Source organism: Lepeophtheirus salmonis, chromosome 6 (assembly GCF_016086655.4).
Source record: "Lepeophtheirus salmonis chromosome 6, UVic_Lsal_1.4, whole genome shotgun sequence".
Lineage (NCBI taxonomy): Eukaryota > Metazoa > Arthropoda > Copepoda > Siphonostomatoida > Caligidae > Lepeophtheirus > Lepeophtheirus salmonis.
This window is the reverse complement of record NC_052136.2, coordinates 16,479,849-16,499,545: the sequence shown is the minus strand read 5'-3', so window position 1 is coordinate 16,499,545 and position 19,697 is coordinate 16,479,849. Positions and strand designations below refer to the sequence as shown.

At 28.7% G+C, this 19,697-nt stretch overlaps 1 protein-coding gene and 1 long non-coding RNA gene across 2 annotated transcripts in view; one reads left to right on the top strand and one right to left on the bottom strand.

The window, feature by feature from the left end:
• The window catches only part of LOC139905773 (uncharacterized), a 37,984-nt gene extending 29,426 nt beyond the window's left edge, over window positions 1-8,558 (bottom strand). The window contains exons 1-2 of the long non-coding RNA XR_011780813.1: window positions 8,184-8,558; window positions 7,851-7,919 (exon numbers count right to left, since the gene is read on the bottom strand). This is a non-coding gene — a long non-coding RNA (uncharacterized lncRNA). The remainder of the gene's footprint in view (window positions 1-7,850; window positions 7,920-8,183) is intronic.
• The window catches only part of LOC121119438 (uncharacterized), a 221,082-nt gene that overhangs the window by 92,752 nt on the left and 108,633 nt on the right, over window positions 1-19,697 (top strand). The window lies entirely within an intron of this gene.

Genomic DNA, 19,697 nt, shown 5'->3' with positions numbered 1-19,697 from the left:
GGTGGACACCCACAAAAAGAAAATACACCAAGTTTTACCATTTTTCTTCGAACAAGTCGAAAACGCAAGACAAGCGGCTGAAAATATTATTAGTATTTATGGTCTTGATAATAAAACGGCCAATTAAGCGCTATTTTCTTTTTATATGAGTAAATACCCGGTTAAAAAATATATATATATACTCGATCCCATCTATAATATATTCTTATATTATGATTAATAATTTCTCTGAAAATAAAATACAGTAATATAATCAAATAATACACACCAAGAAGAATATTTTTGTGACACGATATATGAATTTACTTAAAAATGGGGGATATTGAGGATTTTTAAATAAAAAAACGAAAAAAAAGCATTGCATTGGGTGCCTTCACAACCTAGTGTTATAACATTGATAACCATTTTTTCGTTAATATTAAGGAAAATAATGATCAATAGGAACCAATAAAAAAAAGATCTTACTGTCTATTAAAAATATATTCCTCTATTGCCTAGTTGTATTATATATCTGACCCTAAACTATATGAAAATATTTTGTTACATCATAAAATAATATTTCCTTGTTGAAGAATGAAATTAACTATTACAATAAAAAAAATAAGATATTTTTGGCTAATAAGTTAACTTTTTCGATCCAATTGACTAAAATAAAAAGAAGAAAAAAATGATAAAAATCTGTCAGTTTTTTGGAATTTTCACAACATATACATTAGTCTAATTCAAATATAATTGTTTATCACTGGCATTAAGTAGTATCCAATGCAATGCTAAGTATTTTTTTATTCATAAATGTAAATGATGGAGTTTAATCAAGATTTATTGGAAATTAATCTTGTAAAAATATCAGGCTTGGGCCTCAAGATGGTGTCTCCTTCAATTATGATGCAATTTATTACGTCAGAGAAAACGTTCTTTATACCATTTGATAATAATTGCAACACTTCTAGCAAATGAGTTACTTTCTACTGGGCGTTACAATATATCAAATTTACTGTCACAGATTGATTTTTGAATTTTGATAAAATAACATCATCTGATATTAAAATAATCAATAATTCACATGATATCAGTTTCTGCAAAAAGAATGAAAAACTGACAATATAATTACAAAAATAATGACTTTTCAAAAACAGTTTATTTCCAATATTTTATAAAAAGTTGCTAATAATTATTGATTTTTTTTTTCACAATCTTTATCATTATATTATATGTTTGAAATTTTATCACTAAATCGTTTTTGATGTTTAAGAAAAAGAGAATGGTGCTACCGCTTCGTGTTACAACTGTCCCGATCTGCTAACTTATAAATTTAATAAATAAAAGGTGTATATTATTAAGATCATAATAAAATAAACATATGTATGTATATGCATAATAAATGTTTTTGTTGACGGATGATTTTTCGCAGAATATTAAACTTTGTCACCTGTTTCTTTTGATTAAATAAGACCATTTTTCATATAATATAAATTTACATTATATATGTATATGTAGGATATTCATCAACCATGAATAAGAAAATGTAGAAGAGTGACCAGGTGGTATACACAGGAACCACTCGTAATACTCACCATGTAGAAGTGATATACGGGTCAGATATAACATTTTTGTAAAGTTCAAAAGTATTTTGCAACTTTGGGTATCAAGTTTATACTACAGTAAATCTGTAATAGGAATTTTAATGAACAAATAGCAATTTCCCAGAGTAACAGTTTTTCTCTGAGTCATCGTAATTCTTAAATATCTGGGACATTTCTAATTCGGGACTACTATCGTTCAGAGTCATTTATTGGCCATAAATAATCCCCAAATTTAAAGTAAGAGTAATAAAACTTGTGTAAAAGTGTTTTTTATAATTAAAAAAAGTTTTTATTGATTCTGAATCTTGTTTTAAAGTTGATACATTTCCATTTTTAGACTGAAAAATGATGAGAATCGACACTTTTCTCTATATCCTTTGTGATTTATATTTAAAATAATTCAAATCCTAATTTTTATTACTTTTTTAGATGTCAACAGTTGATTATGGTCTATATATCTAAATTTTTGTAACAATTAAAGTATTTTTTGCTTATGATACGGGTGGGACTTTTTTTTAATAAAAAATATAGTTTCATAATTAAAAAAACGATTAGCACTCTTGATTTGTTTTTTTGAAATTATGAATTTGTAAATTTGGAATAGATTTAACTTTATGGCCTAATTTTGAATAAGACACAGTATCCTCTTACTAACACAATAAATTAACACTGCATTTATATTTTAGCTGTTGATTTTTTTCTCTCATGTTTCTTATTATTATTCAAAAGCTTGATATGTTGAACTTAAATACATTTTTGTAAGCTTTAAGCAATATCCTACTATTTAATATATAACACAGGGGACCACTCATATTGTACAAATAGATACATGCCAAAAAAGGAATTTATCTGTGAGTGCATAATTCAAATCTAATCACATTTTTTCTCTCAATCATTGGAATTTTGAAATATCTGGGATTATAGTTATTTGGTACTATTATTGTTCAGAGTCATTTTTTACTCTTAAAATAATCCCTAAATTAAAAGTGAGATTAATAAAACTTAAGTAAAAGTGGTTTTATTCATTCTTTATTTTGTTTTGAACTCGATATATTTCCATTTAAAGTCTAAAAAATGAGGAAAAATACATTCTTCTTTCAAGGATTTTGGTTCTATTTAGTATTTTTAAGGTGATTTCATTTTTTATGAGGGTGTACTAGTCAACATTATCATCATATTTTTTCCGATTCCAATGCCAATTACATAACCTCATACCCTGTAAAAGGAAGATCGGGGCAATCGACGGAAGATACTTCTAAATTAATAATTCATCGAAAGATGCTCGAGTTCGGACTCGAATTCTACAAGGGGAAAACAGAGGAGAATTCATCCGAGGAAAACTATCAGACCTCATAAAGGAGTAGAGTGGAATGAGATACTAGGATTGAACAAATAAAGCAATCAATTAAAGATGAGTAGAGAATTTTTAATATTTCAAAATGTGATCACTTAAAAAAATACAAAATTGAACAAAAATCTTTGTGTCGATCCTTATTTAGGACTGAAGGCTACAGTCCCGTCCAGTTCAATATCGGTCCGTTCCAGTTTTGTCTTGGATATCAATCATAAAACTTATAAAGTTCGGTCATTGATGACGTCAATATATTTTATTTTTTCTATTTTAAGCAGTTCTAGCACGGACCTACCGACGGTCTTAAAGGCCGGTCTCAAGGACTGATAGTACTTGTCCTGGGTGTGATAAATAAGGACTGAAACAACATTAGTGACCAGCATTGACGGCACTAATGCATTACTTAGTAACGTGTTACTCTAATTTCACTTCTTTTTTGAAGTAGCGAGTAATCTAAACCGCTACTATTTCCAAAGCAGTTGACATATTGAAGTTACGTACAAGTTGATGGTGTGTTACAGTTTATTTTTGCTCCAATCCTATCAAATGCTCCTGTAGAGTGGCTATTCATTCTAGGTGGTTTAGTGCTAACTCCTAAAATTAATTGACTTTCAGACCGGAGATTTGAGAAGGTCCTTTTAATGAAATTCAACAACTGGTTTGCTCACCCCACATTACTGTTTAACTCATAGTCACAAGATGTTTCTGTTTAAGTGGTGTTATACACTGTTTAGTAAAACTATTCATTGCTGCTCTAATGCCGGGTTCAATCTAGTAGTTCAAAATTAGTTTTACCATTAGTGTGAATTTTTTTTACATTTTCTTCTATAAGAAAAAGTATTGATATTAAGTTTGTAAGAAAGACTATCTATTTTATGTTTACAAGGAAATAGTTTTTAAGTTGAGCACATAAAACATGGTTGATGCTGCTGTTTAAAATGCACTTGTATAAAGTGAGTTTTGTCAAAACCGGGGGGGGGGCAGCTAGTGAATGTATGTAACTAATAAAGTAACTCGTAGGCTAACTTAGTTAAATTGAAACGGGTTTTTTACCCTGAGATTTAAGGAAATTGAGTGTTATCCCGCTTAAATCATATCTATATTAACAAAATTTTGTTTTTATATTAAAAAAATTGGAATAATACATGATGTTCATTGCTTGTGACATAGGTATTCATTTTTTCATGGGTAAATAATATACACAAGTATATAAATATTTATAATTGAGAATGAAATACCATTTTTATAAAAATAAAATATAATTCTTCTTCTGAAAGTGTTGTAAAATAAATGTATAGAAACATTATATGAGATATATAGCAGAATTCCAATAAACCTATAATTTTAAGAATAATTGCTGTTTCTATTTTCTTAATATTAGCTTTTATGTCATATACATATATGAAGGAATACGACACGTAGAATTACTATGTATTTCATAAAAGCTCTTAAATAACATATAAAACGGATCTCAACTTGTCTAGTCTTAAAAGTCCTCAATATTAGGGTGACAATAAAATTGGTTTGTTTTTGGAAAAGTAAATGGTATTTTGCAAATTCAAAAGTACAATCCCGTATGTCTTACCAAAGACTGGCCACCTTTTCATCTGCAATTCCAGTTTTAAAGTTAGTTTTGTTGATTGATGACCAATTTTCATTGAATCTTTTTAAAAAAAAGAAAATTTGGTGACGATTTGGCACCCATACACTCATGGAAAATAATGCCAATGAATAATTGCATTATATGGAGTCTACAAGAAAATTGTACAAGTTTTTTGCCAAGTAATTTTTCAAATATACTGCAATTTCCATTATTCTTACCGATATTTAAACTTGTAGTGTCAAAACATATTGCTTTGATTTTGTGTCCAATATCCCATTCTTTAATTACCTTGAATACATCATTGGCGGCTTGTTCTTCTCCTGTCCAGAGGAAAGTTTGTCCATCGATAATAATGTAGAAAGTTTCTTTCGGTTGTATTAAGATTAGGAATCTTTTTCCGTCCCAGTGTGTGACAAGAGGAACTTCTAGAGTAAAATTTACTTTAATATAATACATTTTATTGAGTATGTACTTTACCCTGTTTTGAATTGTTTTTTTTTTTTTTCCATCTTCTAATGAAAGTTCTTTCATATTATGACCCAGATTTTTAGCTGCTTCTAATAATATGAAAACTGATTTTTAGGCGATTCGATCAAGGGCAGGTGAATATCAGAAGTAATTTTTTTTTCTGCTATCTTTTGGAATATACATTGGTATATAATCTTCACTTTTGTCATCTATAATTTCATTAGTTTGTTCACCAAAAAGTGTAAGCTTCAGAGATTAACGAATAAGATTGCAGGATTAAATTCCGCCTTGTTTCCTCTCTTGCCTTCTTTTTAAAGGCTGTTCTTTGACTGCAAGGCGTGTATCAACTCCAACCATGTACACTTTTTGTCATTTTTCTCACTCGGCTAAGAAGAAGTATTTGTCTTCTTGCAATACGGAGGTAGAAGTCAAAATTTATTGGTTACATCATCAAGAAAAAAGAAAAAAAATGTATCCAAATGATATATTTTTTGAAGATACCATTTTCGACAAGGATGACATAAATTTTTATTGTTATATTTATGTGTTAAAATTGAATTAAAAGGATCCTAAGGTAATATTAATTAAAAATTAATTCTTTTCGTTGAATTTAAGATAAATTAAACGTAATTATAAATTTTCATATTCTTCAAACTTTTCTTGCATGTTTTTAGTAAAATTAGGAACCATTTTTTAACCTAAGCCATTTACTTTTCCAAAAAAGTGATTTTATCGTCACCCTACTATATATAGAGAAAAACAATTTTTTTTAAGTATAAATATTTCTTTGAATTTTTGGATAGTAAGAAACTAAGAAATTCTGACATTCCATTAGACAATTTTTACTCCAACAACTTATAAATATAAAATAATATTACTTTGTACTTATACAGGGTTAACCATACGTTTTAATCATCTTTACTTTCCGTAAATTCAGTGATAGGAAGGAAAACGGACTGCAAAATATATGAATTGTAATCATCCGTTCTCATACAAAGCCCTTATTAGACAAAAGCTTAGGGGAGCTTTTATCCTTTACTTCAAACCCCTGACCTAAGCATATAGGATCGATTATTAAATCACTATGGAACAGTTAAGAGTTCCAAGGAGACATTTTTTCTGTTGGTTGATGAGGTCCTCTCTTTTCATCTGAAAGAGAAAAAAGAGCAAAGTTTCGTTCTGTTGGTATGAAAACCATTTTAGATACTTATGGATGATTCAACACATCAAAGGTCCTCTTTTGCCATTTTAGCATCTGAAACTCCTATACATTTTTAACTAATTTTTTTTTTTTTTTTTGAGATAATATACTTATTTATAGTTTTTGGACACCTCTTGATTTTTTTCAATGTTACACAAAGGGATAAATCTTAGAAGTTTTAGATTTGTGGAAAAAAACGTGCATTTCTTTATTTGACTCGTGTGACCTAACCCCCAGCTACTCTTTGACTTTAAACACTAGTATATTACTAAAAATCTAAGTGATTAACTTTATTTTACTCTTAAAGTGACCCCAAATAATTATCTGTATCAATATTGCAAAGTTTGTCTGTGTTATTGTGTTGTTTATTTGTGTCTCGGACTAAGACTCATTTTTAACCACGAGCTCATTAAAAAAGGAAAAGAGGCAGAAGGACATTTATAAAATAAAAATAAATGAATGCAACTTAAGATTAGGTTTAGCAACAAGCGTGTATAGATAAAGTACAGGGAAGGATATCTATAAAGTACTCCCTAGCTTATCACATCATATTAAAAAAAAGTCATCAAGCAATATTATTTTCCTTCATTCTTGAGGAGAAACCATCTAAATATTAATTAGCTACGTGTGAGAGTGCTCATGAAAAATGGAGAACCACATTGATGATTTCTTCAGGATTTATCTTGTATATTATTAGTGTAAGGTTTATCTGTTTGTCAACACTTAATTACTCCGGCAATAAAATATACTATACTAGTATTTTTATAAAATAAAAAAGATTTAAGAATGTGAGCTAATATTTACAGTATAGAAGGAAATTAATTAACATGAAAAAAATAGGATGTGTAAATTCAGAAAACGTGTCATACTTGTATCGCAAAATTGGTTGAACTCACCGCTCTCAAAGAGTTGTTGCTAGTCCAGCATAAATACATCGTTATTCTTAGTGTTGTGCCGGTTCTTTTTTTCGGATTGGAGACTGCTGTCCCGTTTAGTTCAGTTCTAGTCTGTTCTAACTCAGTCCTGCATATCAGTCATAAAACTGATAAAGTTCGGTCCTTGATGATGTCACTCAACTTTATTTCTTTTTCTTGATCATTTCTAGTACTGACAGTTCTAAGGACCGGTCCCAAGGACTAGTAGAACTAGTCGTAAGAAAAAGCTTGACTGAATAAATAATGACTGACATAACATACTAGTTATTCCACAAAAGTAGAAACTTGCCCGTATATTACAGTGTATTACCCAGAGGTGGGGAAAAGTCCTTGTAGTGCAAGTCCAAGTCTAGTCATATGTATTTTCTTACTAGTCCAAGTTCTTAAATATTTTCATCAAGTTTAATCTTCAAAAATATAAGACGTACCTTATATCCAATGAAAAAAATAAATGAAAATGACTTTTGAGTTCGAGTCGCGAGTCTTAGCAATCTAGTCCAAGCCAATTCTCGAGTCTTTGATTGTGAAATCAAGTCAAGTCGCAAGTCTTCAATACATGTTTAGTCCGGAGTCCTCTGATGTCAACTTATTTAAGTCAAAGTTAAACAAGTCCTTATTCATAATAAAATATGTTTGTTCTTTTAAAAATATTAATTTATCGCACAGCTTTCATATATTTAATTTAAGGAAATAACGTGAGTATACCTACATAAATGCTGCATTCAAACAGCAAACTCCAAACCAATAAATTGATTATATAATCAAGATAAAGAAAGCCCTACAAAAGAATACCAAAAAGTTTAATATATCTACTTAATCATATAATTATGTAAATTAAAAAAGTCATAAATTAATACATAGACTCTTAATTTTGTAAATAATTTACAAGTTATTTTTTGTTTATTTGTTGAGGAATAATAAATTACAATTATAACTGTTTACATGTTATAATTTTTGTTGGTTGAATTTATTGGCTATAATTAAACTTTTTCTTAAATAATTAACTTTAATCGTAAATATTTATAAGCCCATAAATACTTACATAGACGTGGTGGTTCTAGAATTAGAAGCTCCATCAAGAAATTAAATTACTTAGAGATGAGGGTTTGTATTAGAAAATGTTTCAATATTTTTTAACAGGGCAAATATTGTCGAGCCATTGACAAATAACTCACTCAAATTTCTGGTTCTTACTTTGAACAACTTGGCAGATACGATTCATCACTAATTGGCAGCTAGTACGCACAATGTTTTCTTGAATGTTTGCCCAGAAGACCTCCACAGCTGCTTTTTTCAGTGAGTTATTGCTGTAAACGGTATTGGTCTCTCACTTTGCTAGATTTTCTTATTTAAAAAAAAAATATGCTTAAATATCATTTTTTTCAATATTTCCGATGTAGTAATACTATTTTAAATGTTGAAGGTTCTTCTTTCTATAGTATTAATAGATAATAAAATCATATATTGTAGAGCGGATATCCTCAAGTATCTTATTTCAGGGGGACCATAAGTTTATCTTTCTCCTTCTACTCGCACTCTATAAAATTCCCATCCCTGACAATGCAACGTTATTACATGATGGGAGAAAAATACTTAAATTGCTTACTTATTACTTCTACACAGAATGTAATCAGCCGACCTAATTAAGTTTTAATTTCGAAATTTCTTTCAAAAGAAAAAAAAAATATTTCATGTCATTTTATTTAAAACAAAATTAACTGATAGGCTATGAGATCATATTTCCTGTTAAGATAAAATAAATGTGTTATTTTTTAAGAATTAATTATTTTAGTGGAAAACTCAAATATAAGAGGGATTGTTTTTTTATCAAATTAATTATGTATTTTAATTTATATACTAATCTATTTTTCTTTTCTGAACTATTTTCAGGTAAGAATTCAGGAAACTCTGAAATTTTGAAGCTTTAGTACCGATGTGCGCTATCCCAAAAAATAGATAAATATGGCTCAAACTTTATATAATCTCATATTTTGTTAAAATAAGCTCAAAGGAGATTACTATGACCATTGAAAATCTTATTAAAAAAATATGAGTCAGTATCATACACGAGCTAGATCTTCTTTGTTCGACGAAAAAACTATAGTAAAATATCCAAAATATATATTTCAAAGATTTTTGCTTTTACTTTTTAAATTTAGATATAAACTTTAAATTTTTGACAGTTCAAAGGAAGTTGAAAATTGCTCAAACATTTCAAAAAGTGAACCAAATCTATTTATTAGATGAAGGTACATATTTCGTGGACTTGAAGAAGGAAAATAAATTTATTGGAATTTGTAAAAGTTCGAGTTGATGTCGTGCTTTTTTATTATATAATTTACTTAAAGTACTACAACAGTAACAATTCGAACTACAAACTACTTTTTTCTGTTGACATTATGATAATTAAAGAGTATATTAAATAAAGAATATTATTATTCAAAATAGCACTGATTAATATACCTAAACGACATATATATAGCATTTGAACAATACATATTTATCCTATTATCATTTTAAATTGAATTAAAAGATTCATTACATATATCAATGTAATAAATATTACTTTTCGGCAAATTGACCGTCTTGCAAATTTTACTTCGGTAAAAGTTCCGTTCGGAAAATTATCCTTTGGCAAATTGTTTGTTTTCCAAAATGTTTTCGCCCAATTGCCCTAGAAGCATGTAGCTCTTGGGACTATGTCTTCGGATTGATTAGGTATCGTAGGTATTCCCTGTGATACTATTTTATGTAGTGGAAGATCGTCCGGCAGTATGACATTTTTTTTTTTTTTTGAAGAGACATACCCAACACAAATTCAAAAGTTTTACTCAGTTGTTACAATATTTTATTCTTGTGTTGTGTTAATGAATTAATTATTTTTAATACTTTTATTGATATTTTTTGTACCTTAAAAAAATAAATATTCGATTTTATCTATATATATGTTACAAAAAGTAAATCGGAAATTTCCCCTTACCTTTAATTTGTTATTTGATAAAAATTGACACAATACAAACTATATACAAAATCATGAAAAGTAGAAATAAACTATTTTACAACAAATATATACAACCTTTTAATTCATAGACTTATTTCGACCAAATATATGCATTGTATTTAAATTTCGATACTGAGATACCCAAAAATGTTAATTATAGTTGAAAATCTTCATTTGATTTAAATGGCCTAGGTATCAAATAAAATCTATCAACATCTCAATTTTTAATTGTCACAATTATTTATCACAATTTTCAACTTTTTTAACCTCTGTACAGATACACGATATACAGGTTCGATTCACAAATTTATTTTTATGTTACCTTTTCAATGCATTGTGCAGCACTTCCATAAGATTAATCTAAATAAACTTTTTTTTTTTTTTAAATCTGGGATGATAAATGGGGGTTCAAAAAGTCTTCAATGTTATCAAAATTTAAATTTAAAAGGTTTTGTAGGCATTTTTTCGTAAGATATGATAGAAATTTTTTGGAGTAACAGTTTTAGAATTAAAGTAAATCAGCTGTTTATATCAGATTAAATACTCTTAAGTGGAAAATGGAAGCCAAAATGAGAGAAAGTCGCCAGTCATTACAACATTTTCATTATGAGCATGCTCTCAGTGAGCAACCAGACGGTTTGGAAGGTAAAGAAACGGATTTCCCTTTTGTGGTCCAGTTTTTCTGCGATTAATCAAGGGTTTTATATGTATTTATCCTTTTCCTCTTAACAAGAGGATCAATAATGAAGGTATTTTCATCACAATAGAACATGACGCTGTATCCCTACTGTTTAACATCATTGAGGATGCATTTACAGCACTCTGAGTTGAGTGGTTTTTTGAGTACTAAGAAAAAAGTTTTTTCTGAAGCCTTATGGACTTAGCAAAAACAATTTTTATTACTTTTGACACTATGGACATGAAAAAGGGGGTTTCTAAGCCATTTTAGCAATTTGATATAAATGACCTCTCGGGGAGCTTCTGGAGTTCGTTTGACCACTTTGAAGTCTGTCATCAATCTTAGCTCCAGCCTCAAGCTGTTTCCTAACCTTCCAGACCGTATTCTTGCTGTCTCAGAGTATGTTTGTGGGACTGGTTCAGACTAACGACAAGGTTCTTTCTTTTGGCTTTTCCTCTTAAGAGTATTTAATCTGATCTAAACAACTGACTTTACTTCTAAAAAAAAAAATTTCAAGACTTTCCAAACACCCGCTATTCATCAAAGAATAAAAATATATCCTTAATTGTGATAGAAATCATTCTGGCTTACTGTTATGTTGATGGGCTTTATTAATAATAAACATATAATATCTAAGAGAGTTTTCAACTTATCGTTTTGAGTCCGTGTTCTTTCTTATGACTTTTTTCATTTTAAGAGATGTAAATTCTACAATTCTGATTAAATTTATACATCCTGCCCTATTTTCGTTCTACCTATCTATGCAGTTACTATGGCTACAGGGCTTTTCTGCTCTACATAAAGGTTTTTTTCTGTATAATTTTCCCCCCCTTTCTGGTTGTTCTTTAAGTACATAGCTGTCTATTTCACATTTTCTTTAAATTGTGCGTTATACTGATCAAGTTAATTAGTTGGAAGAGGAATACATTCATTTTATCAAAATGAGCTCCAATGAATTTTATAGCTATCATTAGTTCTTTACTAATACTAGTTTTATGAGCTTCTTATACATGTATATAATATACGTAATATGATATAAAAAAACTATGAGTATATTCAAAAAATCATAATAATAATTAGGAAGGGTAGAAATGTCTTTAATGGGATTTGAACCTAATTTTTAGCTACGAGTTTTTTTTTAGTTGGCAATCTGAGCAGTGTTTTTATTTTCCAATGCTAAGATCATTGTTCTTTATTTATCGAGGATAGAAGATCAAAATATATGCATTGTCAAGGATGGGAATATTGAAAAAAATTGACTCAAATAAGTATTGCACTAGGATAAGGTCATATTTTATAAAACTCTACTTATTAATTATTACTTCAACTCTTTTTTATTTGAATTATAACATATCAGCGATTAAGGAGTTCTTTAATTTTATAATAATCTCTGTCAATAGATAATTTGGCTATCAAAGTTACCATATTTTTAAGACGATTTCTGAGGCGTGATTGGTATGCTCACCGCAATTTATGTAATATTTACAACTCAATACTTTATGGAGTTGTGTTGTTGTAAATACTAAGCATTTTTTTAGCGGTGAGTTTTTGTTTCTTTCTGAGAAGTACTTATGTTTTCCAACGCTTTATCATTACTTTTTAGAAGATAACATGTATATATGAAGTACTCATAAAAGATAAAGAGTAGGTTTGTTGGACAGTTATAAGAGTAAGTCTTTGTTTTACTCATTATAGAATTATGGATTGACGTCGAAGTAAATACCAGTCTATGTCTTTAAAAGATACGTAGTTGGATTTGTCTTTATTTCCTTCCTGTGTTTGTAGCTAGTCTAATGAAATGCCATGTTTTAAGATATGAAAACTATCAAAATCCTCGGAAACGTATATTTCCAAAAAAAAGGTGTATACAAGGTATAAATTCGACCTAGACCAATTTTAAATAATGGTTGATGAACTGATCTTTGTTTCAGAATTTTGAGTATAAATGCAATTGCGTCTCGTGAAGGTTAATGTCGTATAACTAGTTAAGGGATAAATTTAGTATTTAGAGTGAGATCGAGAAGATTGGTCTATGATTTGAAAAAGATTCAATTTCGTTCTACCGTCTGAGACTACGGTCTATTTCGATATATCAGTACAAATTTTATAAAAAAATCACTTTAGACTAAAATAAAGGAAAAAATTATATTAACACTAATATTTATTTATTGGGTCGTAGATATCATTCCCTAGTATGGGACTTGGGGTGTTCATAGAGGAGTGGCTTGGAGGGGTTGTACCCCCCTAAAAAAAAGGGTTTTGCTAAATAATTAAATATTTGAATTGTTTTTCAAAAAAGTCAATATTTGATATTTTATTTTATTTTTTGTAAGCAGTAGTGGATTTCTACTTGAAAAAAAAATTGCAATAAGGAGTAATGATAAAAATTTTATGGCTCACAATAAAAATAATTTTTTTTCATTTCTCAAATGCGTGTGTCATCAAAAAAAAAATAGATATAAATTGATGAGTAAATATTTTTGGAGAGATATAAATTAATTCATGTTTGTAATTTTTTTTAAATCATTAACACTACTTTGGAGTAAAGAGCTATAAGTGAGAGAAAAAATTAAGTCAAAAAAGTTTTTGAAATGTTTCTAAGAAGTAATTAATGAGAGTGAGTAACATTAAGAAAGCATTTAAACAAATAAATTAATTCACTTTCAAAACAACTGTTTGCAAAAAAAAAAAAAGCGTCTAAGTATGTATGCATAATTTATATAAAATGACTTTTAAATTATTAAATAAAAAGTTTTAAAGTTGTTTTTTTTATCACAATTTCATTGTAAATATTTTTACGTTCTATACAAGCTTTTAGTATTATTTATTACTAGTATTCAACTATTCATTAATTTTCTAGTTCTAAGATTTTTTTTTTTAAACAATTAGGAATTTCTAAATATTTTTCGAAATTTTGTTTTATTTTTTAATAGCCGCTATTGATTTGGGAAAATCTTCCGAAAAATTTTTATTTATTTTTTGTGAACAGTTGTGGATTTTTGAAAAATTATATTTTTAAAGATAAAACTGCGTATTTGCTTGAATTCTTTTTTTTTTTTTTTTTTTTTTGACATGCCAAACGCTGATATTTTATATAGCATAGAACACCATTCATTGCATTTCGCTACTATTAATTGCTATTATCACATCATTTTGATCTATTGAAATTACACATTTATTATGTACTAGGGGGAGGTCCCAACTCTGAGTTATTAGGCGGCGACAAAGACAAGGACAAACTTTGCAGAAATGCAATGAACGTCAAATGTTTCATACTTGCTTTGAGTCTTTCAATTCTCGATTTAAACAATTTGACAATTGTTATTTTAATTAATGCACACAATTATAAATTTAAAGACCAACTCCAATTTCTTTATTTATTGATCTTTTAGTGTTTCAACATTAATGTGTCATCAAACGAGTGCTATAACAACTTTTTATTTATTCAATTTCTTTGGGTAAAAAAAATAATTTAGAATTCCTTTTCAATGCTTCAAATTCTTGATTTCAAAAACATAAATTTTATTGTTTTGATTTTTGTTCTTAGAAATTTACAGGGACTCAAATCATCTACTAGTAAACTGGGCATTATAAGACATTGGAATTTTAATACGACAATGAGTTCTGGACTTCTTTGTGCGGGGTGCAGTTGAGCAACATATTAACATATCGATGGGGGTAACCCCCCTATGTTATTCTGAAAGTTCATTGGTGTAACTAAAAATAGCTGTTGTTAAGCAACTCTAAAAAATTCTCTACTTTCAAATAATAACAGTCCTACAGTTGAGGTGATACAATTACTAATCCTTTGAGTTGTAACATACATTACCTAGAAAGTGCTACACTTACCTTTTGTTTTAAGCAACCTGAAAAATGTTACTTCTTTTATATTCCAGAGCTGTTATAATTATTTTTTTAATTATTGATAAAACAACATCGAAATATCAAGAGCGTTTGCTCATGAAAATACTGAAGATTTGTAATTGTAATTCCTTGTTTAGCTCTGAGTAGAATTAAGGATCGACATTTGAGTAATTTCTGCTTACATATGTCCTTACTACATAAAAAAGTATTATTTGTTTTTAGTTATTTCCTCTCATAATTACCTAGCTTTTCAAAGTATGTGTACTGATTTTTATACGTTAGTATGAGGTTCCTTGGTAACCGATTATAAAGTCCTGCACACTTTTGAAAAATTCAGTATATCAGCTTCCCAATGCTACACATTTTAAAAACAAAAACACATATATTTAAAATTTCGATTAAGTACTTGTACTTAACTCAAATACTTTGAAATACCCTGTTCTTGCTATTTACATATAACAAAAAAAACACAAAAACTCATTATTCTGATCGCATATGGTACGTAGTCCCTAGTTTGAATACACCTTCCTTAGTTGAGAGGAAATAAAAATACAAATTACATTTATAGATAATTCCTTGAAATATAATATAAAAATATGTTTTTTTATATAGAGTAATTTCATATTTTGGAAGAAAATAAATGAAATTTATAAAGTATGCAAAAGGGTCATTATTAGACCTCCTTCGCCATTTCCTAGAAAGGTTTTTTATTAAAAATATTCATTCAAATAGAGTAATACAAACTTAATAAAAAATATATTTATGTATTTATGACACAGCAAATATCTACACACTCAAATAAACGTTCATTTATTATAGCACTTAGAAAATAGCAAATAATATGGTAGATGGATTTTTTTTTTTAATAATATTTATCTCATATGATGATGAGTGGATTATGTACAACTGAATACAAAATGTAACGAAAAAAATAAAAATAAGTAGGCTATGATATTTATGATTCTTATATACATTGATGCAAAGTTTTGGTTCATTGACGAAAAAACATTTTATATCCCTGTATTGCGACTGCTACTTACAGATTTATTCAAATAAATATTGTAAAAGGGATTTTTTTTTATAAAAAAAGTTATTCTATAAATAAATATTCATGTAGTATAAGGAGAAACAGTAAAACCTTAAAATTACAAGTAACATGTGTTACAAAATTGTTTGTCAGTCGCAATGAATAAATGAAAGCTGGTGTCTAATAGGTACAGAGTTGGGCTGCAAAACGTGAATTGTTAATTAATTTTTATTTTTTTTCAAATATGCAGGAAGGTTTAGTGATTGTTTTTTTTCATTCTGGCTCAGCCATACTTTGTGCATGAACAAACTATAATAAGTATTTCGTCATCATTTAGCAATGACTATTACTCTACAAGTTAATATTACGTGAGGGGGAAAATGATAAATTATTAAATAAGTCAATGAATTATTTCCAAGCTTTCATTCACGGTTATATTCGCAACAGTTTAACAAGGCTTAGTATTATTGTCTCCAACCTTCAATTATGAACTCACAGGCATAAATTATAGTGGTAAATCGGTATTCAATTTGTTTGTTGATAATAATTGTAGATATTCTATGTCAACACAAAAAGGAAAATTAAGTTAACATTGTTCAAATAACCAGTTGAATGTTTGCACAGAACGTTAGAAATAACCTGTTTAGTCATACAATACTTGACATTTGTCATAGTAGTCACTTTAGAGGTAAGAAACCATGTTGCAAAAGTACAAAAAAATACCTACTTCTCACAAATTACTCTCAACCAAACAAAAACCAAAAAAAAAAATTTCAAAACAACTACTAGCCAAGTGCCTCCCAATTCCAAATATTACTGTAATTGATTTAAAAAATAATAAAATCTTCGTAGTTGGGAATAATTGGCTATTAGCTACCAGTTTTTTTCTATTTCTTTTCAGGTGAAACGTTGAGTAATACAATAAAGGTAACGACGTGGTCACACACATTTTCTATGTTTCAATACAACATTTATCTTGCCAAATGTGCCCGTTCTTTGTACACAATGATAAATTGATTTTTTGAGGCAATATTCCTTTGAGAAAACTTGCTAGAACCCCTATAATCATTCAGGAATTGTCTTAAAATTAGTTTCATTTTAAATAATTTCAATTATATATTTTTATTTTTTGTATTTAGACATACATAAAAAGCTTTTAATTTGACACCTTTATGTACGTATATGATAGTATAATTTAACTTTCAAGACCCATTTATAACTTTTTTCATAAGATGTGGCATCTTATCTCTAAAAATACCTTCCAGGTTTGCACTCTCCATGCCTTTTCGTATGTAAAATTAAAAATGGTATTTTTATTTTTCTCTCAATTATGTACTGGATAAAGAACAATTCTTACTAACCTTTTAAAGTACCTTCCATTTATTTATACGAGTATAGACAAATTTAGAATGTTTTTTTCCTAATGTAAATATAGATGTGCAAAATTAAAAGTTTTTGCTTACAGCTATTAATAGACATTTAGAGAGTTATTTACAAATAATTTGTAGAAACGGACATGCAGATCAAAAACACATTGTTCTGCTCCTTTAATATGGTTCAATACGACATTTTTTGATGTTATGCACATGAGAATGACGGGTTAAGTCATTTTGCATTGCTCCAAGATATAAAAACATCTGAGAATGTAATCATTTTTTGTCAAATCGGGTGTAATAAAGGAATTATGTGATTCTAAATGTGCATTAATATGTACTGACCTGCTGCTCCTCTCGTACAGCAGCACATGACGAGTGTAAAACTAATCTGCCACAAGACAGTCTATACACAGCTCATGCTTCTTATTAGCGATTGAACTATCAGATGCTTGGTGAATTCTAATTTCTAAAAATACGAAGGTCCAACGTTAAAAGATCAAACAACGGTGTCAAAGAGCATTAGGCCGCAATCAACCAATTATTATTATTTTAGTAACTTTTGTAGTACCTCTTCCGTAACGTTTTTACTTTTTTTTAAATAACAATGATCCATAGGCCTTGGCCCGCAATGACGACAGGGCCTAATCACAAAACTAATAATATTTTCAATACTAATACATATCGGCCTTATTAATAGTGAATTATTCAAAGGGACACTCATCTGACCCCTTTACGGAGCTGGCCTTTCTACACCTTTCTATGTTATTATTTGATCAATGTACCAGCCAAGTCAAATTCCCTTTTTTACGAGTTCCTCGGACTAGCAAGTCTTGAAGAATACCAAAGATTACAGTAATGATGTAGAAGCTCTCTGAAACTCAAAATAGAACGATCTTAGATTTGTATCTCGTCTACGATTTACAATTTTTGCCCAAACTTCATAGATTCTCTTTCTTTTTTTGTGAACAAACTAGATTTTAGAAAATGGCAAATGTTTAATAAATGATGGCAACCTTGCAAACAATAAAGAAAGGACAAAGCAAATGTGGGATTCTAATCTAAACCAGATGAGCTCAAAAACAAATGGAGTAGTTTCTATTCTGTTTAGTGGGACACGGATCTCAACTCTTCATAGTTGTTAATTGAATAAATACCTCTTGGGAGAATCGTCAAAGTAGAGTTAAGTTCCCATGTTCTTGAAAAAACTGTGAGTTTGTTTCTGTAAGTGTAATTGAATCACTCGTAACAGCATTTTGTTTGATATTTTTAGTCATAAAAGGATCCAAATACCCTTAACAATCATAACAACAACAAGTTCTACAATAAACTTTTCTTTATTATTCAAGAGGTTGCAATAATAGAACTTCAATTTTTCGTTACCAAATATGCACAAAAAAACTAAGACGTAAGAGGAAAATATATACTTTATCTATATATAGGAGTGATTTGATCAATCTATCATCAGATATATGTATATTTTAATCAATCCATTTATCAACATTAATTTTTTTGTGTATAAAATGTTTTAGAAATATACAATTATAATTAATCAATTATTGATAATTTTCTCTAAAATATGTACAATAAATAAAAAATGCCCTAAATATCCATCTTTATCTACAAAAATGTAATCATTTATTTTCTTGACTGCTTGAAAGGCCTAATGAAAGGAGAAAAAAGAGTGCATTAGATTGCTTCAAAAGTAGCTCAACAGAGCAAGAACATTAATTCTAGCAAAAAATAAATAGTTAGTCATTATATCTCCATTATTAAGAATGGGTGAGACGGATTGGAGGGCATCTTTATTTAGAGAATAATCTGTTGATCTTTGTCTAAAGTGTTTGTTTTTCGCTTTGTTTTGTTTTATACTACAAATTATTAAGAAGAAATTCGGAAGATAGTAGTAATAGGTCGTTAGGAGGAATAATAAATATGACGGATGGTTTGTTTTATGTAAGAAAGAAACAGAAAACGGCATGGTAACCCTGACAGTTAAATGAATGTTACAGAAGAGAGTATTGCTTTATACCAGGAAAACTGTTAGTATTTACTCATATTTATTATGCAAATTTTGAGGGGTGACTAGTCATTTTTTACAATTTTTCTATAAACAATGTTGAATAACACATAATTTAGCTGTCGATTGCTAAGAAAAAAATTGACATAGCCATGCATGCAATATCTTCCATGCATGGACACATTAAAAATCTTCTTCATCGATGGCTCAAACTGCTCCCGATAGTCTTCTGGGCAATTCCGCACGGAAGAGCGCTGCTACCTCAATCTTCTTTTCGTACTGTGTGTCATGGTGGCAACTAGGACTACTTAATTATTATCTTGACAAAAATTAAATGATAATAATGAAGGTTTTGGAAAACAAAAGATACTCTTCAGATTGCCACAAAAGACGTATCACACTCGTTTTAGGTCATGTTTTCTACAACACTAAGAATTAGAGTTTCCCTGAATTTATATATTTTTTATCGTTTATGAGGAAAAAAAACAGACGCTGAAAATGAAAAAAAGAAATGAATAATCCTATGATGAATTGCATTCATTCATATATCAAAAAAGAAATATCTTATAATAACGTAGTAACTAAATACTGG